General features: G+C 53.5%; 2 pseudogenes; both read right to left on the bottom strand.

Annotated features, from left to right (window-relative positions):
• Positions 1–3,075: 3,075 nt before the first annotated feature.
• On the bottom strand, positions 3,076–17,133 carry LOC133361422 (F-box/LRR-repeat protein 18-like; annotated as a pseudogene).
• Positions 17,134–23,524: 6,391 nt separating this feature from the next.
• On the bottom strand, positions 23,525–26,105 carry LOC133361421 (actin, cytoplasmic-like; annotated as a pseudogene).
• Positions 26,106–26,213: the final 108 nt, after the last annotated feature.

The raw sequence follows: 26,213 nt of genomic DNA, 5'->3' as shown, positions 1-26,213 counted from the left end.
AGTTTAAGAGTTCGTAAATCGAGGCAGACCTGTACGGTAGTATTTCAGCATTGGGATGTCTGGCCGCCTTTGTCTCCCGGGTTGCGATGTTCACACCTCGCACCAGGTACTCAGGAGGGTCCTGCGACACATGGATGTTTGGCCAATTGCATGAATGAGAGTTTAGCTTCGTGTGGAGAGAAACCACAGGACCAAGATACCCCCCACCCCTCACTCCAAACATACACACACACCGACTCAAAGCTCTGCACAGATGGATTTAAGAATCCACTGCTATACTGACATTTCCATGGTCACCTAGCAGCCCATTGCAACATCTGGTATTACCAAGGAGCCTCCTATTCAAGTACTGACCAGGCTAAATCCTGCCTAGCTTCCGCGATCTTACGAGGTCAGGTGCATGGCTTGGTCGCATTTCATCATCAGCCACAGTCAATCCACGGCTGGATGAGGGCCTCCCCAAACCTAACCCCCTCTCATGGTAACGCGATGTAACAACCCACCCAGCAACTGCACGTGAACCGATTTAATGTCTCCACGATGGACGTGCTCTCGGACACGTGCCATTCACGGTTGCCACTCCGTTACTATTCTTGACCCTGGTTGTAATTGTCCAGGCCCGAAGCAAGCCGAGTCCAACTGACCCAGGCCAATTCGCATCACCGTGAACAACTCTCCCCCCTACGTGGGCACCAATTCACCCCAATCACCAGAAATCGAGGCGTCACTATGGCCAAAGCCAATGAAACCACCATCACGCCTCGCTACCAACGTTCTCTACCCTCTGCCAGATCCTGCAGTCGACACGCAGCGGACCTCCAAGATCCGCACTAACAGGCATCCCAGCGGCTGCTGTTACAACTCAACACTAAGACTCGTAGACTCGCACAAACCCATGGGCCCACAGACCCGCACAGACCCGCACAGACCCGCACAGACCCATGGGCCCACAGACTCACATAGTGACCCATTGACTAGCAAGTGACTCAGACTCACACAGTCACCCGTAGCCTCACACAGAAACCATTGAGACTCGCACAGAGACCCATAGCCTCGCAATGAGATTCAGAGGCTCGCACAGACACCCATAGATCTGCCCTCACAGTCTCCCACCCTCTCGGTCTTTGGTCTTCTCTTGCCCTTGGTTGCCTGGCTCATATAGATCACTCCGCTGCCCGTGTCGTTACCTGGCACCGCCCCCCCCCCATCCCTCGACACGCAGCTCCACCCTGGGCCGCCGGTTTTGGCCGAATTACATCTCAGCTCGGCTCGGCAGTCACGTTCTCGTGAACCCACAACGATTCGATGAATTATCACGATTTAGAAATGGGTTCTTTGTCTCGTATGAATTGCTATTTCGAGTTTCGTGTTTTGTTCGTGTGCCAGTTGGTTGCTCCTTTCTAGTCTCGGGTAATCCGTGCAAACTACATGCAAATGTCGTGCATATTTACATGGAAATTGCATGCAAAGCAATAATGCATACGCGAATGTTTATTTAGGCTAACGAAGGCAGCACACATGCTGCAGTCGGCAGGTGTTTTTTTTTATAGATTCTTGAATCGAATAATAACCCTGGATCGTGACTCGTTATTAAATCGCAGGTGGGGGACGGGGTGGAGGGGGCGCCCTGAATCCATCTAGGTGAGGCACGTCGCTCACTCCATTTCTCCTCCTCTGTAAACAAACGTCTCGTTCTACCCAAGAGCAACGATACACAACAAATAATATTAAACAATTAGAATATGACATGTAATCCCCATGGACATATATCCCCAGGAACTAATAATTACAAGGAAATTAGTATTGCTTTCACCACTACATATTTGTCCCCCCCCCCCAAGTTAAGTGAGGGTTAAGGTCTTGGGGTTATTATTAGGGGTAAGGTGGTTACAGATTTAGGAGAAAGTTCTACATTTGTTAGGACAAAGTTAAGATCCGAGATATGCAAGATATTTTCACAGTTATGGAGGACTTCTCGCTGGAGACTACACAACCAGCATCACCAGGTGTTTCAGAAGAGCTCAGATCTCGCGAAAACAAAAACTATCAACCCCTGAGCTCTTGGTATTACCCGATGATGCCGGTCGGAATCTCCTACAAAACGTTCCAGATGTTTCTTGCTCGCTTTTCAATCCTCCGCCAGTTTTGCTGACGAACCGAGCCACTGTGGAACCTTTTGTACGGATATGTTAAACTTCTTTGCACCGTACGTAGCCAACCGCGCTAATCAGAGGTGCGGGGGAAGGACGATCAGCAATAAGCAGTTTTAAAGAATGTAGTTTTCAATCCATTGCCCACGAGGTGACCCACTCGATTTAATTGGCTCTCTCATTGGGCGGTGAAGAGTGTTAGTTAAGAAAAAAAATCTACGTTATACCTCCACGACAATCTAACTCAAAATCAACGAATTATCAATCATTAATGTCGGTGGTAAAAGCCGACGTATGAAATTTATATTAAGACGTTAAACCGTACAAAAAAAAGCAAGGTGAAGCAACTTCCCGTAAGTTGCGTAAGTTAGTCTTAAAACGTAGCGCGTTTCTGAAAACACATGGATACAGACCTACTCACAAACTCATGTTGAAGACTCCTTTGTGACACGCAAAAATAATACGGGGGTATAAATAATAATCAGGTGAAGCAATATTCCCGAACATTAGTTCCTCGGTCACACAGATAAATCTCATCGGATGAAAGCGTCTCCTGTATTCTCCGGCACTGGCTCCTGAATCCGGCCGGGTGGCTCAGCGGTCGAGCGAGCGGCTCTCGCCATGGGAAGGCCGCGAGTTCACATCCTGGTTGTGGGCGTTGACTCAGCCCAGCATCCCTCCCTCCGGGGTCGATAAAATCAGTACCACTTTGCGGCGAAATCAACGGCGGTCGTTCAACTGAAAGACTCGCCTTAGGATCGTGCGATGTCCACCACTGGCTCTGCAGGGCTGTACAACACAAGAGAGATGAGCACGATGCCTCAGTGCTGATGCTCCTGAATTCCCAAGTAGCTGCAACACCCATACCCACCCACTGCCACCCATTGCCCCGCACCCCTCCGCCACCCACCCCCTTCATCTCTCGTCAGTGCCACAGTCCGGGCGGCTCCTGAGCGACGTGCGAGCGGAAGAGGGTGAAGTCGTCGAGGTGCGAGAGCGGCAGCGAGCGGATCACCTCGCCCAGGAGGTCGTGCATGAGCGGGAAGACGGCGACGCTGAGAGCTGGGCGCGACGGGCACACGCTGAAACAAAGACAAAGATCACCCATATCGCCTTAACAGACTGGAGGAGCAAGCGCCGTTAGCGAGTAGTGCTTATGAAGGCCGGCACGGCACATGGGAGAGTTGGGTGGCCAACACTGTGCCCGGCCACCTTTGTCTCCCTCGTAGCGATGTTTACACATTGCACCAGGTACTCATTTGAGGCCGAGTCGACCTAAGGGAGGCCCAGGACCAGTTCAGATAATTGTCAGTGGTGTTGGCTGCGAGGGGGAATCGAACTCGGCTCGGCGGGTTTGGAGTGCAGCGCGCTAAGCGCTACACTACCGCTCCCCACATACACACACATTTACACATACCGAGCATCTAACCGGACCTAACCCAGCTGCAAAACAACACACACACGTTAACACATCACACACGGCCTGCCCTTGTTGAAATAACACCGCGGGTGTCTCTCAAGTCCAGCGCAAAGCACACGGCGCGTACGTTTCACGGCGGAGATGCACAGGCCGTATTAACCAGGGCGGCCGCTCGTTTCGAGCGGCGAACTTCGCGCAATAAGCGACGAGCGCACCACCACCAGCACTGCCACGTGGCCTCGCCAGTCAAGGCTCTTCCACCGAGAGCGTGGAACGGGGGGGGGCGGGTGAGCCGGGGGGGGGGGGCTTTCAGATGGAGGACAGAGGGAGCCCGGGCGGGGGGGGGGGCGCGAGGTTGAGCGAAGAACCGTCTGTCGCGACGTGCGTTTAATCAACATTTGATTGTTTAATCCCAGTCCCAGAGGCCCTCATCTTCCTTCCTAGACTCTAGCAGCCCGCCCCCCCCCCTTGCCAGCCGACATCAGAGCGATCTCCCGCATCCCCCCCCACACACCCACCCCCTGCCGCCCCCACCACCACCGCTGCTTCTTCAGCTATCAGCAGGTCCAGCTGCTGCTGCTGCTGCTGAAGAGACGCAGGAATTGCCTCTTCCGCAGAGAAGTGTGTTTGTCATTCGGAAGGAGGGGGAACAGACGAACAGGGTTGGTGGTGGCAGTCTTGGTTGTGGTGGAGGTTGCCGTGGGGGTGGAGGTTTGTGGGGGTGGTGGTAGTTGTTGCTGTGGGGGTGGTTGTTGTGGTGGTGCAGGTTGCTGTGGGGGTGGTTGTTGTGGTGGTGGTGCTGGAGGTTGCAGTGGGGGTGGTGGTTGTGTTGTAAGGCTGGTGGTGGGGTTGCTGTGGTGGTGGGTGTGTGGGGGTGTTGTTGTGGTGGTGCAGGTTGCTGGGGGTGGTTGTGTGGTGGTGGTGCTGGAGGTTGCAGTGGGGGTGGTGGTTGTTGTTGTGGTGGTGGTGGGGTTGCTGGTGGTTGTTGTTGTGGTGGTGGTGGGGGTGCTGTGGTGTGGGGGTTGCTGTGGGGGTGGTTGTTGTGGTGGTGGTGCTGGAGGTTGCAGTGGGGGTGGTGGTTGTTGTTGTAAGGCTGGTGGTGGGGGTGGTTGTGGTGGTGGGGGTTGCTGTGGGGGTGGTGGTTGTTGTGGTGCTGAACGTTGCTGTGGGTGTGGTTGTTGTTGTGGTGCTGGAGGTTGCCGTGGGGTTGTTGCTGTGGTGGTGGTGGTGCTGAAGGTTGCTGTGTGGGGGGGGGGGGGGGGTGATTGCTGTGCTGGAAGTTGCTAATGACAAGGTCATATTTTACTTTGCAGTGTTTAACCATGTGCGGTAAATCTATGGCACTGTCTGTACAGCCTTGAGGCCAAGGTTAAGCACAGGATCTTGTTTTAAATAAAGTATTTTATTCTATTTGTGTAAAATAAAGGGGAGGGGGAACGGTGGCGCAGTGGCTAGCGCATTGCACCAGCATGGTGAAGTATGGTCAGTTAACTCCCAGGACACAGAGGCCTTTCATCCAGCAGTGGATTGACAAAGGGCTGTTTTAGCTGTGGGCTTGCACATCCACAGCTTCGGAGGCAAGGGCTGCTGGAACACGGAGAGATTTGTAAAACTCCCAAACGAGGTTCATCTTCACAGTCAATACGACGTCTGTAACTTGTGCATGTTCTGTTCCACGTGTTTCTTGGTGCAATTGAAATAAACCAAGGGGCAAACTAAATACAGTACGTGGGTTCACTGTGTTCTCCAGCGTACAGTATCAAGTGAGTATAATTATCATCTGCTACGAGTGTATTTGGGAGTTCGATTATCTCAAACCGGTCCCGGGGGCTCCCCTAGGTCGACTCAGCCTCAAAAATGAGCACCTAGTTTGGTTTGTCAACATTAGCACTGGGTGGCGTGGTGCTGCCCTTCATAGGTGCTCGCTAAAAGAACTTGCCCCAAACACTCTGTTGAAGGCTATGGGGGGGGGTGTAATCTTTGTCGTATAACTTCATTGACACCAGGCACAAATTCGTGGTGCGTCTTACTTTCCAGAGCGTCTTATAATCCGCAGAATATACGCCGCGATCATTTGTAGGTTCGCCGATCGAACCTGGAAAATTGCCGACACACAGATGGGCCTGCCCACCCTCCGGTGTCTCCGCTGGATAACCGCAGCGCGATGTCTCACGCGCTCTGCAAGACAGATGGCGGTGTCGTGTTTACGGTTCACAACAACCCGCAGTATCAAGCGTATGTATGTATCTATCATCAACATCGATCTTAAAGCGACGTAAGGAATTAAACAAAAGACGGACAAAGCGGCGACAAAAACGGGCACCGGCGATCGGTCACGAGGCAGACATCTGTCCTCGTTTAAGAAGAATAAAATCACCAGCGGAAAGACAATCCAGGAGCACAATAGCACGCAAGGAATCATGGGAAAGCTTGGGGCGGCATGGGGGGGGGGGCATGGGGTGGTGAGGGGTGGGTGCAGGTAGGCCTCGGCAAGGTAAGGTAATTACCTTTATTACCGGGTAAAAGGGTAAAGGTAAAGGTTTCGACATGCCAAGGGGTAAGGTAAAGAGTAGGGTAAAGGTAGCTCAGAAGAATTACCCGGTAGAGTAAGGGTAGGGCGAATAATTACTGGTAAATACAGTACCTTGTTTACCGCTAAAAGTTCCGTGGCGCAGTGACGCAATCCGTGGCCTCCATTTAAAGTGATTGGGGAGCACATGGAGACGGTCCACGTTCTTGAGGTCGAGTGACTAGAGACGAGGATGCCAGCAACGGCTTTTTTTGGGGGTTGCTGCGAACAGCAATCGAAAGAGGCAGCGGTATGCGTTTCCCGTGGGAGCACACACACGATTGGATGGAGGGTGATCCGCATGCACAGCAAGGGAAGCGGCAGTGCGTGCGCTGCCGCAAGTGGTTTTCCACCCACACGAACGCGTCGGGGTGGAAAGCCCACCTCAAGAAACACAACGTGCTCGCCCCAGGCAGCGAGGTCGGGACGTTGGCGTCGGCGAGCCGCCTAATACAGCAAACGCTGAGCCGGCCAGCAATCCCAGATCGCCTCCTGGAAAGTTTGAGAACGCGGTGGTGGATTTTGTTATCCAAGGTGCAATCTCTTTGCGAGCCGCCGGCAGCGACAAGTTCAAGACCTTGGTCAACACATTGACGCCGGGATACGAGGGCCCATCGACCCGCACCATCATTCGCAGGATTGTCGAGCATCACGCCATCATGCTGACCATCGTCGGGGCGTTCTTCTCCAACCTGAACGTCGCCATCTCGCTCACCATCGACGGGTGGTCGAACCGCAACCTGAAGGGATTTCGGATGGTCACGGTGCACTGGATCGACAGCAAATCTGGTGCGTCAAAATCCATGCTGCTGACACAATCCTCGATGTGCAGTCCGGAAGGGGTGTCGGCAAGCGCATTGGGGCCACTCTGTTTGAGCACCTCCAAAGCCTCGGGCACAATATCTCGACCAAGCTGCTCGCTGTCACCAGCGACAATGGCTCCGATGCGAACAGTGCTGTCAAGACGTTGTTCGCCCTGGTCAACGTGGACGCCGGATATGAGCAGTTGCGGGCTTGCACCATATTCGATGTGCGGATCATTCCGTCCAGATCGGCGTCGTCCAAGTTCTAAAACTGATCAAGTCAACAAATGCCAAACTGTGCAAGGCGCTCGTCAATATCAGGTGCAGCAAGGTCGTCCGGCAGTCGTACCGCCACGAGGCCGAGATCGCCAGCTCGCCAGCAAGGAGCCGACGCACCAGGACTCGCCGACCAGGTGGCATTCGGACGTTTGACATGGGCGACGACGCCATCAAGAAGCGTGTCCCATTGGACATTATCATGGGCGCGCTTCCAGGATGTGATCGGTGTCGGTGCTTTTATCTGAACTGCAGTGGGCAAACATCGAGGGCGTGACAGCATTCCTGCGAATGCCGCGCCAGGTCATGGCCTCGTTGTCGGCGGACCACAATTCGACATTGGATCTCGTGCCGGTGACGATGGAGCACCTCGTCCGTCATTGTGATCACGGTGAAGCCGCCCTTAGAGCGATTGTTATTATACTGTACCATATACAGCAGTGTGATATACATTAGGGTGGGTAGAATAATACATAGTGTAATATTACAATGTATGGTTAATAGCAATACAGTATATACTTTAACGTTGGGTTTGTCTATGGCAGTATATAGTACGGTGTAGACTCGTGTGATGTAAGAGAATAAGTTTAGATGGAAGCATATTATATTTTTTACGACATAGAATTGTAATGTATTACTTACTGTTAGTAACTCAGCTTATTGTAGAGTATATTTAGTATACTGATGATACTATGTAGTTTATACTTTAGTTGTTTACGTGGTGGGTTTAGTTACTGCAGCTACATACTATTAACACTCCTTCCCTTTATTAATGCTACCCCTATCCCCTCCCTGTGATGCTGCTAATCCTGCATAATGCACGGGCATAAGTAGTACTAATCACATACCTGCATTTCCCATATCCCCTCCCTTTGATGCTGCTAAACCTGCATAATGCACGGGCATAAGTAGTACTAATCACAAACCTGCATTTCCCATATCCCCTCCCTTTGATGCTGCTAATCCTGCATAATACACGGGCATAAGTAGTACTAACCACATACCTGCATTTCCCATAAATATGCTAAATTAAAAAATCTGCAATTTTTTTTGTCAAGGCGCCCTTTCCCCCCCTTCCAACCCAGATTAAATAGACGCTCCAAGCCTGGTGCTGTTTCATTCAGACGCTGTCTCCCCGGCAGACCTGGTCTTCACCTGAGGACGACTGCTTGCGTTGTGGCCGAAACGTCGTGAGAATTATTTAATGTTTTATTTTTATTATTTTATTACTTCCCTTCTACGTCACTTTACCGAAAGAACCAAGAAGATGAATCCCTGCTGCAGTCACGAAAGCTTTAAATCGAAAAATGAATAAAGCGCTCTAACTAGCATTTATCGTAAAAAAAAATGTCCATGTTTTTACCCCAGTAATTACCCTGTAATCGCGAAATTTGTATGGGATAAGGGTAAAAGGTAAGGTAAAGGTAGCTCGTTCTTTTTTACCTTTTACCTTACCTGCTAAAGGATAAAAGGTAGGGTAGCGCGATTGTATTTGTGGTAAGGTAAAAGGTAGGGGTAAAGTTTCTCTTGTTTTTTTTACCGTTTAACTTTTACCTTACCTTGCCGAGGCCTAGGTGCAGGGGTGGGTGGACGGGAGATGCAGGTGACGAGGAGCAAGGGGTGGTGGTGGCAGTTGGTGGGGGAGGATCGTGGTACGTGGCGGTATCAGGGGTCTTTGCAGGAAAAAGGGGGTACCGGGAGGTGGGGGGGGAGATGGGGAAGTGGGGATAGGGAGCGGGGTGGGGGCTTGAGTGTAGGAGTCAGGGAGGGGGGGGGGTTGCAGAGATGGGGGAAGGGAGTGCTGTAGGAGGGCGGGGGGAGCGGAGTTGGGGAGCGGCAGTATCTGCATCCTGTCCCAGACTGAACTTGGGGCGCTGGCTTATCTCTCGCCAGCCACATGACGCTGTTGTTGACACAGCATTGTGGTGTCGGTGGTGGATGGGAGAGTAATGGTGGTAGTGGAGACAATGCTGGTAGTGGTAACAGGGTGGTGGTGGTAGCAGAGATGGGGGTGGCTGGTGGTGATGGGTGTCGTGGTCGCAGAGTTGGTGGTGGTGGTGAAGATTGTGGTAGTGGTGGTAGCAAGTGTCGTCTTGGTGGAGATGGGGGTGGTAGTGATGAAGATGGGGGTGGTTGATGGTGATGGGGGTCGTGGTGTGATGCAGATTGTGGTGGTAGTGGTGATGGTGGGGCGGGTGGTGGTGATGGTGGGGCGGGGTGGTGGTGGTAATGGCAGTTTTTCTAGTGGAGGATGTTATGACCAAGGCCACGTTTTTTTACCGTGTATTGGTCAGTAAATCTACAGCAATGTTTGTGTGGCCTTGAGAGAAACAATTAATTCGTGAATTCTCGGCTCGCAAGACTCGTGCAGGCACGTGTAGCATTTACGGATGTTGCGGCTTTCCCAAATTTTCATTCCCCAACTCCAAAGCATTCCCATCGTCCATTGGGATCAAGCACACAGCAGCGATCACCGCCCCACCCACCGGCAGACGAAGCCGCTTGCCGGCCAGGTGCCGAGTCACCTGTGCCACACCAGGGCAGCTGCAACTGGGGGTGCGACCTTTAAATGTGTTGATATGTGAGATGTATGCACTCCGCGATGATGCCCCCCCCTGCCTATAGGAGGGCGGTACATCGCAAACAAAATCGTTATCATCTCTGCCATCGTTATTACGCCAATCAACATTACCCTCATCCATTATCTGTCGTCATCATCACTAACTTCACCCACTTACCCACCCACTAATCACCCCTCCACCCACTGAAGGACTCACTCACAAACCCACCAACCCACTCACCCAACCCAGCCACTCACCACCCATTCATTCATTATTATTGCAGTCAATCATCGTCGCTATAGTTATCTTGTCATCATCACATTATCGTCATATCACCGCTACCACCACTACCACCGGCGGCCCCTGCCTCCTCCTCACTCATGCTCACCTCCTCATGATGGTCTTCTGCAGCTCCTTGCAGGTGACGCGCGTGTCGCCCGTGAGAGGTGGCACACGACGAGGTGGGGCGAGGGCGGCGACGAAGTGGAGGGCGACGTCAGGGCTGCGGGGCAGTCCGCCCCCGCGCGACACCACGCACAGCCGTTGCAGCTCGGGGCAGCGCAGGAGAGCCCGGAAAAACGTGGCGCCCGCACTCACGTATGGCTGCTCCAGCCTGTGCCGGAGACAAGGGTGGGTGGTGTGGTGTGGGTGGTGTGGGGCTAGGTGGGTGTGGGGGGTGGGGGGGAGGTGCCGCTACGAACCCCGCGATCCAGGTTCGATTTCTACTCATGGCCACCACGAGTGACGATTATCTGAACCAGTCCTGGGCCTGCCCGAGGTCCACACGGCCTGAAATGAGTACCTGGTGCAGTGTGTAAACATCGCCACTGGGGAGACAAAGGCGGCCGGGCGTGGTCCTTACCACCCATCCCCTCGTGCACTGTTCCTGGCCTTCACGGGAGTTCTCGCGAACAGCACTTGCTCCAACAGTCTGTCAAGGCTGTACGAGGGATCTTTGTCTCTATTGGATGCGTCGGAAGGCGTATGGGTGGATGGCGGTCCTCGGCATCACCGTTTGCGTTGCAGTCGCACGATCGTCAAGGTAATTTGTTATAAACGGCCGTCTCCCGAAAGGCTCACGCCTGCAGACGGACGCCATAAGACGCCACGCCCGGTGGCCCATTGCCGCCCTACGGCTGCCTTTTCCGCTTGGGCACCCGTGCCGAGCCGAGCCAGGGCCATTTTTTTCAGTGCCGTGACGTGCCGATCCCCGGCGACAGAAACCTTCAGGTCGAGGGTTTGAATGGATCGCAGCGGCGGTGGCCTTTATCGCGTCACTGGCCCGAAAAGACTCGCACCGACGCCAACAGACTCGCACAGAGACCCACGGACCCACGTAGTCCAACAGACTCGCAAAGGCCAAAAGACTCGCTTATAGGCCAATAGACTCAGAGGTGCATACACCCACAAGGCTTATAGACTCATACAAAGGCCTATAGACTCGTACAGAGTCCCTGCAGACTCTCACAGAGGCCCACAGAGTCTCGCAGAGGCCCTGCGATAAGGATTTGAGACTGTGCATGTGTGGGGGTTTAAGTTGCAGGCAGAGCTGCCCAGAGGTTTCTTGCGGCCTGGGGGAAAATGGCGCGCGGGCTCGCTCATCTCCTCATCCCCCAGGTCCATTGTGGGGTCCAGAGCAAATATCCCCTGTTGTGCACCCTGGCGGCGCTGTTTGCAGGGGCAATATCATCGTCGTCATCGTCGTGATCGTCGTGATCGTCATCGTAGCCGATCGTACGCCTGGGGGGGGAACTCACCGAAAGCTGTGCAGCCTCTGGCACAGCGCCAGCGCCTGGCACAGCGCCGGCAGGTACGTGGCGTGCGCAGGTTTGCCGATGTTCGCCAGGGACAGCTCCTGCAGGTGCCGGCAGCCCCGAGCGAGTGCCACCAGCCCGGTGCCCGTCACCACCTCGGGTGCCTGCCGGGGCAAGGTCGGTGGGGGCACAGGTAAGCCGAAGGTGGTTCCCGTTGTCGTTCGAGCGATCCGTTGGGATCTTAGTTGGAAAATGGGTGAGCTAACCCAACTGGCACTCGCTTGCTTGCTCCCCCATTTACTAATTCGCTTCTTCACTCACCTGATGACTGACCTACTTGCCCACCCACCCATTCATTCGCACACCCACCGACCAATCCCATCATTTTCTCACTCGCTCACACGTCAGCCAGGAACCGGCTGCCCCGCCAGCCGGGCGCAACCCCTCGCCCCCCCCCGGGTACCTGCGCCACCGTGAGCCGGCGGAGGTTCGGTAGCTGCCCAATGAGCGCCATCTCTGCGTCCCCGAACGCCGTGCCGTGCCCGCAGTGCCGCACTTGCTGGTTGGCCATTTCGAACCGCGGCAAAGCCGACACGAAGTTCGACGACACCAGCTCCAACTCGCGCAGCTGCGGCAGCCGAGACACCAATCCGGCAAACGGGCCAGCGTCGGCGGGGTCACCGGCTACGCCGAGCAACGCAACCGCCGGTGCCTCCGCCGCCGTCAGCGGCGCAGTCCTCATGACCCGCATCTTCTTGTCAAATCCGCGCGCCGCATCTCCGGCGCCGCCCTCGGCGGTTCCGCCCGTTGTTCCGCTGATCCGCGGCGTCTCCGCCGGATCGCAGACTCGGGCCGCGCCGGCGCACGTACACCGCCGGCGCCGCCCACCAGCGGGCGCGTGCCCCGCCGGGGAGCTCGACCGACACGGCGCACAGCGGCAACGCGAGCGAGCGCAGGCGGCGCAGGCGGGACAGCGCCCGGCACAGCTGCCCGGGCGCCGGCGGCGACAGCGGCAGGTGGACGTGGGCGCCGGCCAGGTTGAGGCTGCGCAGGCCGCGGCGGCACACGCGCGTCAACGCGTCCAGGAAGGCCACGGAGGCCTGCTCCGGGCGCTGGACCCCAAAACGGCCGAACGCGAAACCGCTCAGGTTGAGCGTCACCAATGAGCGGGCCGGGCTGGCGGCGTCGCCGTCGTGGTCGCCGTCGTCGTCGTTGCTGTGGCCCTCGTCTTCACGATCGGCGGCGCGAGCTCCGTCATCGCCGTCACTGCGGGCGGGGCCTGGCGCCGGCAGGGCGAGCATGTGCGCCAGGTCGAGGCTGCGCAGCGAACAGCGCGGGAGGATGGTGGCGGGGCCGGCGCAGGCGGACGGAGCGCAGCGCCGAGCCCTCGGCGAGCCAGGAGCGAGGGAGCTGCAACGACGCGAGGTCGTCGCTCTCGGCCACCGCCGACAGGAAGCCCGACATCCACGGAGTGAGCTCCGGGAAGCCGCAGGGCACTGACAGCACGAACGTCTGTCCAAGAGAGAGAGGTTGCATATCATCCATCGTCAGCATCGTCATCATCGTCATTAGCCAAGATCCATCTACTTCTGAATTCCACCTCCGAGAATTAACGTATAGGTCATGTGATCGATCGGGCTATCGCCGTCTCGTGAAGACGTGTGGCGATACGGCACTCCGCTCTGCCTGTAATTCATAACCCACCGAGAGAGAGAACGAACGGAGCAGTGAAGGAGTCACCTCCCAATCACAAATGACGTGGTGGAGGGGGGGCGGAAGGGGGTAGCAGTGGAAGAGTGACCGAGTGAACAACGGCTGGCTACGGAGGGATGGCAGCTGCAGAACAGGGGCTGCCACCTCCCAATTTACTGGCGGGGGCAGGAATGGGGCCAGAGGACTGAGAGGCGGGGGGTGGTGGTGGGTGGTGGAGGTGGGGGGGTGGGGTGGTGGTGGGTGGTGGGGGGTGGGGTGGTGGGGGGGGTGGGGTGTGGTGGGTGGTGGGGGGGGGTGGTGGTGGGTGGGGGGTGGTGGTGGGTGGTGGGGGGTGGTGGTGGTGGTGGTGGTGGTGGTGGGTGGTAGGGGTGGTGGGGGGGTGGTGGTGGGTGGTGGGGGGGTGGGTGGTGGTGGGTGGTGGGGTGGTGGTGGGTGGTGGTGTGGTGGTGGGTGGTGGGGGGTGGGTGGGGGGGGTGGGGGTGGTGGGGGGTGGGTGGGGGGGGTGGGTGGGGGGGTGGTGGGTGGTGGGGTGGGGGGTGGGTGGTGGTGTGGTGGTGGGGTGGTGGTGGTGGTGGGGGGTGGTGATGCAGAGGGGAGCGTGGGTTCGCTCGCCATGCCGCTACCTCGATGCCGCTGGGTGGGCGCGACGGCAGCGACGAGAGGTAGATGCTCGCCACGGCCTGGTTGCTGAAGCCGGGCGCCAGCCGCACGGCGAACACGCGCAGGGTGCCGTAGCACGGTATGTTGCTCTGGCCCACCATGAGCTGCGCGGGGGGCAGCGCCCCCCCCGACCTCGTCGCAGTCGGGGATCTCGAGGCGCAGCAGCAGGTGCTGCGCACGGCGACGCAGCACGGCCACCACGCCGTACGACGGCGTCAGCAGGGTCTGGCGCAGCTCGGTGAATGCGCGCCAACGCCTGCCAGGCGGCGGCGGCGGGCGGTGGTGAGATCGCGAGGGGGAAGATGTGCGAGAGAGGTGTGAGAGCGTGCGTGAGGTATCGTGCGGCGCGCTGATCTAACAGTGAAGTGCAAAGCTCAAAAGTGATTTCCTGCTGGAATCGGCGGCAAGGAGGTGTTAGCTTCTTGTTTACAGCCCCTACCCGCTGGTGGAATTTTCACTTGACTCATGACGGGGGTGAGTCTATCCCCCCGACAAAGTAGTACTATTTTATCGACCATGGAGGAAGAGACACTGGGCTCAGTCAACTCGCGACCTTTTCCGATTGTGAGCCGCTCGCTCTACCGCCGGAAGCACCTGGCCGGTTCTGGGCCAGCCGATTATTCAGAACGACGACAAAAACAACGATGGAAATAAAACCGGAATTTGCACAGCGCTAACGACTATAAAAACTATGAACATTTTTTATTAACCAGGTAAGGCCCACTGAGCTATATAGCTCTTTTTCAGAAGCGACCTGGCCATCACAAATAACGAAGTGGCTTATCACATGGAACGTTATAGCAGCGAAATACTCTAAAAGCATGTTACTAAATGTGGAGGGAAAAACCGGAGGACCCGGAAAAAAAATCCACGCGACCATGAAGAGAGAAAGAGACGTGCAAACTCCAAATATACAGCCGGCGTCAGGGTCGGGATCGAACCCACGACCTCCTGCAGATAACGTCTCGCCACAGCGACGCCCCAAACAAACCTAAATGCTAAACAACACAACGGAGGATCGGCGCAACCTCGACACCACACCAGTGCGGAAAAAAAACGTGGCGGTGCTGGACGGGGCCCGTCCACCTATGGCCACCAGAGTGGGGCGGGTGGGGGGGTGGCGGAGGCAACCACGACAACAACGGCGACGACCGCTACCCACCGCGCGGGCCTCCGCTCCGGAGCCGCGCAGCGTCGAAGCCCGGGCGCACGTCGATGGCGAGCGAGGCGAGTGCCGGGGCACCGCCGAGGATGCGGTCCAGACGCGTCGCGGTGAGAGCGCAGCCCGTCACGTCCAGCCGCACCAGTGAGCGGCAGCGGCACACCGCGGTCCAGCACATTCGCCGACAGCCAGTAGCAGCCGCCCAGGTCGAGGTTTTCTGCACGCCCGGGCTGCGCGCACTCCAAGATTCTCGCGGACGTCTTGATCGGTTCACCTGGTCCCGGGTGGGTGGGTGGGAGGGGTGTCGACGGGAAGAGCAGCGAGAAGGGACGTGGTGGTGATGTGGTTTCTTATACTCATAGCACTATCAATGTTTTGTTTTTCTATACGTAGGCTTTCCCGTTCAAAACCGGTCATTCGGAATTAGGTTTCTTTGGGTATACATTTTCAAGCCTAACGCTCCCACCATCCAGCGACAGATCCAATCAAATCACGTTGTTATGTCATGGGAAAATATGTCACATTGGTTTGGTTTATAAACAAAACCGGAGGAGGAATGTTGGAGCAGCAAGGAATATGTTGACAATATTTTATGTGATGCTTAACTGGAGATTACCAACCAGCAAGATCAGTGGAGCTTTGTTAACACTCGATGTATAAATAGGGGGACTGCAGAGCTTGGCAGTTTTGCACCGGCTCGCCGCCTGGCTGGATGACAGCAAGTGGCAAATTGAGTCACTTACTTTGTGTGGTATACAGAAGTTTTGTGGGTTCCATCCTGACCCTGACGCTTGTATATTTAGAGTTTGCATGTTCTCCCCCCTTGGCTTGCGTGAATTTTTCAGTTTTTTTTCCCTCCACACTTAGAATCAACACGCGTTCAGAGTGTTTGACTGGCTATACATTTCCACGTGATTAGCCACTTTGTTGAGCGATGATTTGTTGCCAGGCTGCTTCTGAAAAAAAAGCTACACACCTCGTAAGCATTGCGAGAAGACAATTTCATAAACGATAACACAATATATCTGTCAAAAAAAAAAACACATTCTCTTTTTTATATTGTCGATGCTGGTTCGATCTCCTGGCGTGGCGGTCTGGACAAAAAATCCACGCTTCCCAATCCCCCGTGCGCCATCCGTCTCCCGCCTCTCCCAAGATGCACGGCCAACGAGGGCAGAGCCGGCCACGTCGCCTCCAGACGGGGGTCTCTCAGGAGCCGGCAGCAGGGCGAGCAAGGGATTGCAGAGCTGCGCCTTTGGCTTAGCCGAGGACATTTCACGAAGCGATAGACGCAACCGGGGAAAGGTGGGCGAGGACTGTGAGTCGGGACTTATCGGCGTGTGGCACTACCACCAGAGTACATGCTACCGAACATAATCCTACATTAGTGCACCCTATATTCCTCGAATTCCATAAAGATATATTTTTTTATATAGGTATATAATGGAAGTAAAAATGTTTTCATGGACATGGAAAATGAAGACGAGGTACAGCTGTTCGTATTGAAACTAATCACTGAAGTGGCCCACAAGAAGTCATGACTAGCGGGGCAACGGGCGTGAAATGTCACCAGGCCGGTGGTGGTGGCAGTGGCAATGGCGGTGATGATGATGGTGGTGATGGTGGTTGGTGGTGATGATGATGGTGGTGGTGATGGTAGTGATGATGGTGGTGGCGGTGATGGTGACGGGTGATGGTGGCGGCGGTGATGATGGTGGTGGTGGTGATGAAGGTGGTGGCGATGATGATGGTGGCGGTGAGTGTGATGGTGGCAGTGGTGGTGGTGCCAGTGATGGTGGTGCCCGTGGTGGTGCACAACGGCCCCCGCGAGCAGCCTGCACCCCCAAACCTGGTAGACTCCGCTCAGCTTGATGTCGGCGAGGAGGCTGCGGTCCACGCTGAGAGCCCGGAGCTTCTGGTTGACCTTCCTCACGCGCCCAGCAGGTCGGGCAGGGCACGAAGCTGAGCACGTTGGAGCAGCACCTCGTCGCTGAGTCCCCATGAGCGATGGACCCTCGCTGCTGCTGCTGCTGCTACAGCTGCGACCTGGGATGTCCACTTCCATTACAAACCACACCGTGACCTCCGATCGGCACGGTTGCCTACGTACGGCGCCAAAGAAGTTCAACGTTACGCGCTGGGTGCCTGTCGTCTCTCCCAGGGCTTCTCCTCTCTCCACGTCTCTGCCTGGATACCTCCGCGTCGATCACACAACCTCTTCTCTCCCCGTGTCTCCCGACATCCCTGCCGCTCTCCCCTATCGACCGTCTCTTCCACGTGTCTCTCCTCCCTGCGTCTCTCCCTCCTCTCTCCCGTATCTCTATGTCTCCCCGTCTCTCTTTCGTCTCTCCGTATCTCACTCCTCTCTCCACGTCTCTCTCTCTCTCCCGGTATCTCTGTCCCCCCGTCTCTCCCCGTGTCTCCACTCTCCGATCAGCTGTTCCAGCCACGCGGGTTTTTTTTGGTGCCGTCAACTACTTCCGAGACGCAGGTGACGTCACGACCCGCGAGGGGTCGTCACCGCGAGCCGAGCAATCGCGAGCGCTTCGCTCGCTACCACCAAGGGTGTGGGAAAAAAAACTATTTAGTTTTTTGGCAAATTTTTATTGGGTTATTGGTTTTATTATTTAAAAGATTTAGTTTTTTTGGCAAATTTTATTGGGTTATTGGTTTTATAAAAAAAACTATTTAGTTGTTTTGGCAAATTTATTGGGTTATTGGTTTTATTTATTTAAAAATATTTTTTGTTTCGGCTAATTTTATTGGGTTATTGGTTTTATTTGGCAAATTTTATTGGGTTATTGGTTTTATTTATTTAAAAAGATTTTGTTTTTTCGGCAAATTTTATTGGGTTATTGGTTTTATTAAAAAAAATATTTAGTTTTTTTGGCAAATTTATTGGGTTATTGGTTTTAATAAAAAAAACTATTTAGTTTTTTTCGGTAAATTTTATTGGGTTATTGGTTTATTTATTAAAAAAGATGTGCGAAAAAAAAAACCACGGTTTTAATCCGGCAAGTCAAGTTGTCGTCAATCGGCGGCAGAGTCATCGGATTCGCTGTCCTCTTCGATCATCTCGATCGCGCCGTGGAAGAAGTCGTGAATGTTGCTCTCGATGAAGACGGCCTTCTCCAACGACGCCACGCTCGGGCTGCACCTCCTCAGCTCGGAGTGGAACGAAGGCCGTGGTGGAGAAGACGTTCCTCTCGGATGCGGCGCTGTACGTGGGCGATGTGGACAGCTCCACGGCGAATTTGCGCCACTCACGGCCATCGGACAGCCAATAATAATACTCCATCGGCGTCTTGAAGACCCTTTAACCATCATCTTGTAGCGGAACGTGTTGTTTGTCTTCTCTTTGGTGGGGGCTATGATTATAGGGATTAACAGGCAATAAAACCGGATTTTTGGCCATCTGAGATGATCGTTTTTAAATCCTTTATATTAAGTTCGCTTGCTTGCTTGCTTGCGTGTTTGCGTGCTTGCTTGCTACGACCGTGCAAATATTTCGGTCGTTTTTTTAACCCACTTCCCGTGATCCAATCGAGCTGACATTTTGCACACAGACTCGTTGTGCGAGACAATTAATGTTCGTGAAAATTTTTTTCCAAACATTTTACACTGTTTAGGGAAAACAAATTAAATATTTAATTACCAATTGCTTAATGGGGGCAGACAATCATCTGACCCATAGGTGGCAGCCATCTCAAGCCAGAGGGACGAGAGGACTCTCGCCGCCACGCATATAAAGGATTTATGAGTGAAAACTTTGTTTTTACGGGTTTATACTTATTTTTATTAAACCGTGAAAAACCCGATGGAAAAAAAACCCGCTGCCTGCCAGCCTTGGCCACCACAACAGCAATCAGGAGCAGCAGCCGCCGCCAATCGCCGCTAATTGGTGGTGACGCTCACCGCCAATCGCGCTAATTGGCGGTGACGTCTCCGCGGCGCTTGTGCCAGGCCAGGGTGCACTCTGAGGCCACGTGAAGTGTCGAATGCTCGCTGCTGACAGGAGGTCACTTGGACAGACCCAGGTGCCACGGGTTGATGACTGAGACGACTGGCAGATGCACCAGCTGTGCTCCCTATTTGTGCCAACTTGCTGGATTTTATCCGCCCGGCGCTCGGCTCGTGTTGTGAGCGTCGCTCCTCTGCCCTCCATTGTTGTTGGAGGGCGATTTCCTCCAACTGGCCAGAAGCAGCGTCCTTCACGAGCCTCCTCCATAGAGGGCCGATCTGACAGCGCTGGTATCAGTTTTCGGCATGTCCCACTCAGCTCCACATCCTCCTGTGCCGTAGCAGTCAATTTCTTTTCCAACTCGTGTCGCGCCCGTTTACGCCCCCTCTATCCGGCCAAACAAAAGCAGCTTGGGCATGCGGTGGCTGGGAATGCGGGCTACACTGACCCAGACAACGCAGCCTTGCCCGCCGGAGGAGCTCACTGGTGGGAATGTGTCTAGATCTTTCAAGGATTTGTGAGCTCCTACACACAATCCAGCCTGACCGCCGATGAGGCGAGTGACTTCGGTGAATTGGTGAGTGCTATAGATCATCAATCCTGTGTTTTTACCCAAAAAGTTGGAAGCTGTGTCTTTTAACCGGGGTTGTGTAATGTGTATGTGCGTGCATGCCAGATCCGTGTAACTTTACTGACACCGGGCACAAGTTTGGAGCGCGTTTTACTTCCTGGGACTTTTTTCTACAATCTGGAGAATCCCGTATTTGAGATTCCCTTCGTGTTGCTCCGAGGCTCATGGAGAAACACGACTGTGTGTGCTGGACACTTGTATCGGACGAGTGAGTACAGGACAAGACCGACCTAACGAGAATTACTCGCAAAGTCAAATGTCACATTTAATTTTGGTGACAAGAGTTGCACGTCAAACGTGAAATCAAATGTCCCACGACAACATAATGGCGACTCGCAACGTTTGGAAAAATCTGGTTGATGTTTTCGGAATTTCCGCTGCGTGGTCTGAAGTTTGACGTGTTACATATTATTATTACTATGTATTAGTCATCATATACTTCTGGTTTTAATCAAAATAATCTATGCCTCGAGTTTCATGGCTGGCTGCTGGCTGGGCTCTTCTCCACTGCAACAATAACTCTGTTGTCAGTGGCTACCGGCCGTTGCCACCGGAACTAGCTGGGTAAGGGGCCGTCCATAAATGACGTCACGCGATTTTGGACGATGTTTTACCCCCCCCCGCCTCAGTCCACCCGGCATCACAAAAAGTTCAGACCCCCCCCCTCAAATATGACCCTCACACAAGCTCTGCCCCCCCCCAAAACCATATTTCCATTTGAAATAAAACCTGCCTCAAATCGCTTAACTATTGTCATTGTAGTGCGTATTTAATGTGGCGCTGCACTCTGATGTTGTCGGAGTGTTGTTATAACAATTAGTGTTGTTATAACAATATATATAATTATTTAAAGTTGCGCATTTTGATGTGACGCCACATTTCTCAACCCCCCCCCCCTCGTCACACATCGTCACAAATGTCTAACCCCCCCCCCCCCCTAGGTGCGTGACGTAATTTATGGACGGCCCCTAACTGGCTACACGGAATATCCGTTTAAGAAATAAACATTGCATTGAATTAAATTGGCGGAAAAAAACAAGTTCGGACGACATGTACTGGATAGGAACACGGAAGAAACGGGGGTAACGAACACAGACAACTTGCCACGGTTAATTTACAATTGTCCTTACGTTTCAATTTGTGCTCCTATTCATGTAATTCTTTCCCCAGAATATTATTATTTAAATCCTAGATCATGGAAAAACAAACCTCACAATACTGATTATCTTAGCATTTTATTATTAAATAAGATAACGGATTATGAGAAGAGCGTGGCAATGACAGCTGTCTGTCACTTTCCATTGCATTTCCGCAACGAGTTCTCTACTCGTAGTCAGACAATGTCGTTTTTTGTTCAATGCAGCCCCAGTAAACCATCCCTGCCCATGGAGCGTGCTGGCTCCTGTGGTACCAGCCGTGCCATGCAGGCCCTATAAACCCTTCCCATTGAACGCGCCTCGCCTTTTTGGCAGGGTCGCCGTTGTAAAATGAATCATTGGCTCAATGGACCTAACACGAACTAAACTAACTCATACTGAAGCATTATACAACAACGTATATAAGTAGGGCAACACGTCTCGAGAAAGCAATACAGAACTTGACACTGACGCCGTTCTGAGTGACGACAATCAACCTCCAAGCGCCGTAATATTAAGGGGAACCCACAGAGTGATGGTTCTTAACCTGGGGGTGCACGCACTCCCTTGGGGGGTGCGAGATGCCCTTCCTTGGGATGCGAGACGTGGGAAGATTTAAAAAAAAGTAAATCATTCAAACACAAATTAAGCACGGACAAGTAGGTACAACTACTTTGTTTCATGAAACTTATGTTTGTATTAACATTATAACATGTTAACGATTGGGAACCAAAGGGGTGCAAGGCTCAACTAAAGGTTAAGAACCAGTGCCATAGAGCATAGGCGCACAGTACAGTATAACATTTGGATATTTTTATACTCTTTGGTTCTTTCGGTAAAGTCACGTAGGTATAAAATAAATCACGACGTTTCGGGCGCAACACAAGCGTCCATCATCAGGTGGGAAAATATGACGGACGCTTGTGTTGCGCCCGAAACGTCGTGATTTATTTTATACCTACGTGACTTTACCGAAAGAACCAAAGAGTATGGATTCCTGCAGTCACGAAAGCTTCAAATTAAGATTTTGATATTTTGTTGTTGAAACTGTACCTGCGTTGGCCAGCACGTGGCTCGGATAGAGGCCTCTACCACCTGTGTAGGCGTGGCTATCACTCAGCCACAGACGATCCAGGCTCCACCCTGCTGAGATTGGTGGTGGTGGTGACGATGTTGATGATGTATTGTCAATGTTTTCAATGATGGCTCGTATCACAACTGCAGCCACGCAGTGGTTGCCTTTCCATTAATTGTATGCAATGAATGCACCATATCAGAAGAGGCGATTAAACCATCTTTGAGAAGGATATAAAAGTGGTGGTTGGGTGGGGGGCTTGCCTTACCGTTCATTGCTCTGCATCTTACGTTCCGCACGTATGTTGAACTTCTTTCGCACCGTACATAGCCAACCGTGCAAATCGGAAGTGCACCAACACATGGGCCCCTTGTGAAAGGAATGAAATGTACCCCCTCGCCCCCCCCATCTTTGTAGTGTGGGACCTGCCCCTCAACAGCCCCGGGTCAGTTGCACCACCCGTCCCAATCGATAGCCTTGCGACCGTCCAAACATACGAGTCACCATAAAAGCAAGTCTTTGGGTCTAAGCAAATCGATGGGCGTTCGTGGCTATATACACACGTCAGTATTGGCGCAAGTCTGTGGGCATCTGTAAGCATGTGCAAAAGTCCAACTTTACTCTTGTCGATTCCAAACACGTTGTACGGCATGCACACGAAACACAATGGATTTAAACGTTGTGTAATTAATCTCAATGTAGATGCCACTGGTTCTTCACGTTCTGCAGATGAAGATGCCACCACCATCTATTGTGCAGCGGTTGAACTTACGACTCTTGATCCGAACAGGCAGTTGAACATGAACAGGTTTTTTTCTCGCATCTCTGAAAGTTAGGAAGTCGAGTTCCTGTACAAGTTTCTGGATCCCCATACGAACCGTTGGCAATGTGCACAAGTATTTTGTGCTTTAAGGAAACCTATGGGTCTCAATGCACGCCTGCGGGTGCCCATTTATATCCATGGGTGTATGGCAGTGGGCCTCAAATGGGCCACGGTGCAAGGGATGAAATGGCTCCCACCTTGTCCAATAATTTCCCTTGCTCTTCACAGCCTGGCAGTGTGGGCACCTCTGGTGCAGTTAGTGTCTGTACACTTCAATATTTATGCCGACCCACTATGGCTGCTATGAATTCCCACATGACAAGCTCAGAGCTATCATTTGTGGCCGGGTCACTTGTGAAAAAGCCAATAGATGTCGCTAAAATATTTTCTCAGGCAACACCCACGTGCTTACCCTTTATATACTTCGCACTCCTATCGTGTTTTTGTATTGTTGTTGTAACTTTTCAATCCGCCCCCAACTGGACATCTGAAAAAAAGCTTTATTAGCTCAGATTCCACCAATATAAAGATCGATTCCTCATATAGCCTTAGGGCAAGTGCTTGTTAATGGGCACGTATGAAGGCCGGCACAGCACAGTGGGTGGCCAACACGATACCTCGCCACTTATTTTAAAAAAATGGGGATGTTTAGGCACATCAGGTACTCATGAAGGTAGTCAACCACGAAGAGGCCCAAGACCAGTTCAGATAAGCCACCACTTCGTTGGTGGCCACGAGTGGAAATTGAACTTGGGTCGATGGTTTTGTAGTGCAGCATGACAACCACAAGACTTCAACTCCCCACACCATTTCACAACACGCAACGTAAATCTTTGCAAACGTTTATTATTTCCAACTTACAATTTGCATAGTCTCATGCACTGGAGCATTGGTCAGACAAAGAATCTCATGGTTTCCGCAGTCAAATTTTACAATACACGTTTAAAGGCGAGTAACAAAAAATAACTTTCGGCTACAAAAATGTACATCAGGTTTTTTTAGGATTCAAAACAAAAACCAAGAAAATAAAACAAATTTGGAGCTGCTCACATTGACAGTCGGGCGGGGGGGTACCTACAGAGGGCTGCTCAGTGGATGGGAGGGGGGGGGGCAATTTGCCCCCCTGGTTCTTGAAAGGGGCCTCCCCCTTAAAGTGGCACTGCCACCCCCAAACCTCACCCCACCCCATGAACCTCTGGGCAGCCCTGGCTATGCGTGACGTTGCCCAAACAGCAGGTTCATAAACATTCAACAGGGAGATGAATTTGCATTTACTACAACTTAAATACTAATTCAAATAATAACAAATAAGAATAACAGATAATAAAACAAAGACACAGCTTTACAAAAATCGTATTGATGATCGGTCATCGTCAGCTGGCATCGCCATTCCTCTCACGCTCGCTAGGGGTTGCCACCTCCCGGGTTCCAACCAGGATGGGTACACCACGGGAGGAAGAATAATAAGCGCATCAACGCTGCACGTGGATGTGTCGTCACAGAGTGCTGCGTTGTTGGTTGCGATGCAACCGACAAACCTGGACGTTTAATGTTCCGGGGACTGCTACCAACCCCACTCCACCCCCAACCCATAAAATGGATCAATGGTCCTGGTAAAGATTTGTTTTTAAACCAGGATAGGTGGCAACCCTATCTCCAACAGGCCTCCCTAACACCCCCCCCCCCGCCCACATTTAAAAAAAGCAGCGAGTTGATTTGGACTACCACGATCTGCTGGCATTGTCAGGAGTGGGTAGAGGGGATACGATGGGGGTGGGGCAGTGGAAAGGGCAGTTTCCAGTAACATTTTTTGGCAGAGACGAAAAACCCTCAAAACGGCAGCCAAACCGCCAGCCACCAACTTTCCACCAAATCTGCGGTTGTCACTTTTCCCCCCACTTTAAAAAGCAAAAGCGAAAAAACCATTTCGGCAGAAAGTTTTTTTTTCCCGTCACAATGTCAAATTGGGTGCCGGGGGCCAAAGGGGGAGGGGGATGGAGCGGGTGAGGGGGGGGCGTTGCGTTTGGAGAGATTAGGGGGGGGGGGGAAATAACAGGATGGGTGGCTCTTTGGTCCGCTGTGGCGGTGCCCGTCTAGAAGCACTTGCGGTGGACGATGGAGGGCCCAGACTCGTCGTACTCCTGCTTGCTGATCCACATCTGCTGGAAGGTGGACAGCGACGCCAGGATCGAGCCTCCGATCACACACGGAGTACTTGCGCTCGGGGGGAGCGATGATCTGCGAGAGAAAGAGACAGCGGCACGGCAAGCAGCGGTTAGCGATTGGTCCAATCGGCACATTCGGGATTCTCGCCACCGTTTAGAATGAGATGCAAGGAGGGGGGGGGGGTGTACGGCAACGTTGCTTATGATGGGACCAGCTGGGCACAGAGGTGCAGACAAGTACGTGGAGTGGTACTGCAGCAGAGAGCCACGCGATCGATCGGCATTGGGCCCCCCCTCCCGGTGCACAGAATGGAATCAAGCCCCCCACATCCCCAGCACGAGTCTCCAGGGGTCAGGGGTCAGTAGTACCTTGATCTTCATCGTCGGGGGCGCCAGGGCAGTCACCTCCTTCTGCATGCGGTCGGCGATGCCAGGGTACATGGTGGAGCCTCCGGACAGCACGGTGTTGGCGTACAGGTCCTTGCGGATGTCCACGTCGCACTTCATGATCGAGTTGTACGTCGTCTCGTGGATGCCGGCAGACTCCATGCCTGTGTGGCGAGAGACGGGGAAGGACACACGCAAGCAGGGTTGAGACTCGAGAACGCAGCGCAAAAAAATAAATGTCATAGCCTCATGTGGTCCACCAAGTCAAATTGGAACTGCTCTAGGGTCCGAGCTCGCTTTCCTTGCTTGGGAGGCATCAAAATCTACAGCTCTGATGAGACCAGCAATAGGAGGGGAGGGGAGCAGGGGGGTTTAGTGGGCACACACAAACATCCACTGCCGGCCTGAAGGCCCAGCTCACCGAGGAAGGACGGCTGGAAGAGAGCCTCGGGGCAGCGGAAGCGCTCGTTGCCGATGGTGATGACCTGCCCGTCGGGCAGCTCGTAGCTCTTCTCGAGCGACGAGGACGACGCGGCGGTGGCCATCTCCTGCTCGAAGTCGAGCGCCACGTAGCAGAGCTTCTCCTTGATGTCGCGCACGATCTCACGCTCGGCCGTCGTGGTGAACGAGTAGCCGCGCTCCGTCAGGATCTTCATCAGGTAGTCGGTGAGGTCGCGACCGGCCAGGTCGAGGCGCATGATGGCGTGGGGCAGCGCGTAGCCCTCGTAGATGGGCACCGTGTGCGACACGCCGTCACCAGAGTCCATCACGATGCCGGTGGTGCGGCCGGACGCGTACAGAGACAGCACGGCTGGATGGCCACGTACATGGCCGGGGTGTTGAAGGTCTCGAACATGATCTGTGGGGGAGGGAGGGAGAGAGAGGAGACCTTTGTTAGAATGCGCAAAAAATTGATCGAGATCAGCGTACGAGTTTTTGGTCGCAAAATTTACTACGACGTCGACGA

The sequence above is a fragment of the Lethenteron reissneri genome, unplaced genomic scaffold (assembly GCF_015708825.2).
Source record: "Lethenteron reissneri isolate LAM-NWPU_2019-01 unplaced genomic scaffold, ASM1570882v1 scaffold_1040, whole genome shotgun sequence".
NCBI lineage: Eukaryota > Metazoa > Chordata > Hyperoartia > Petromyzontiformes > Petromyzontidae > Lethenteron > Lethenteron reissneri.
Note: the sequence above shows the minus strand (reverse complement) of the source record. Positions and strands in the feature narration are given on the sequence as shown.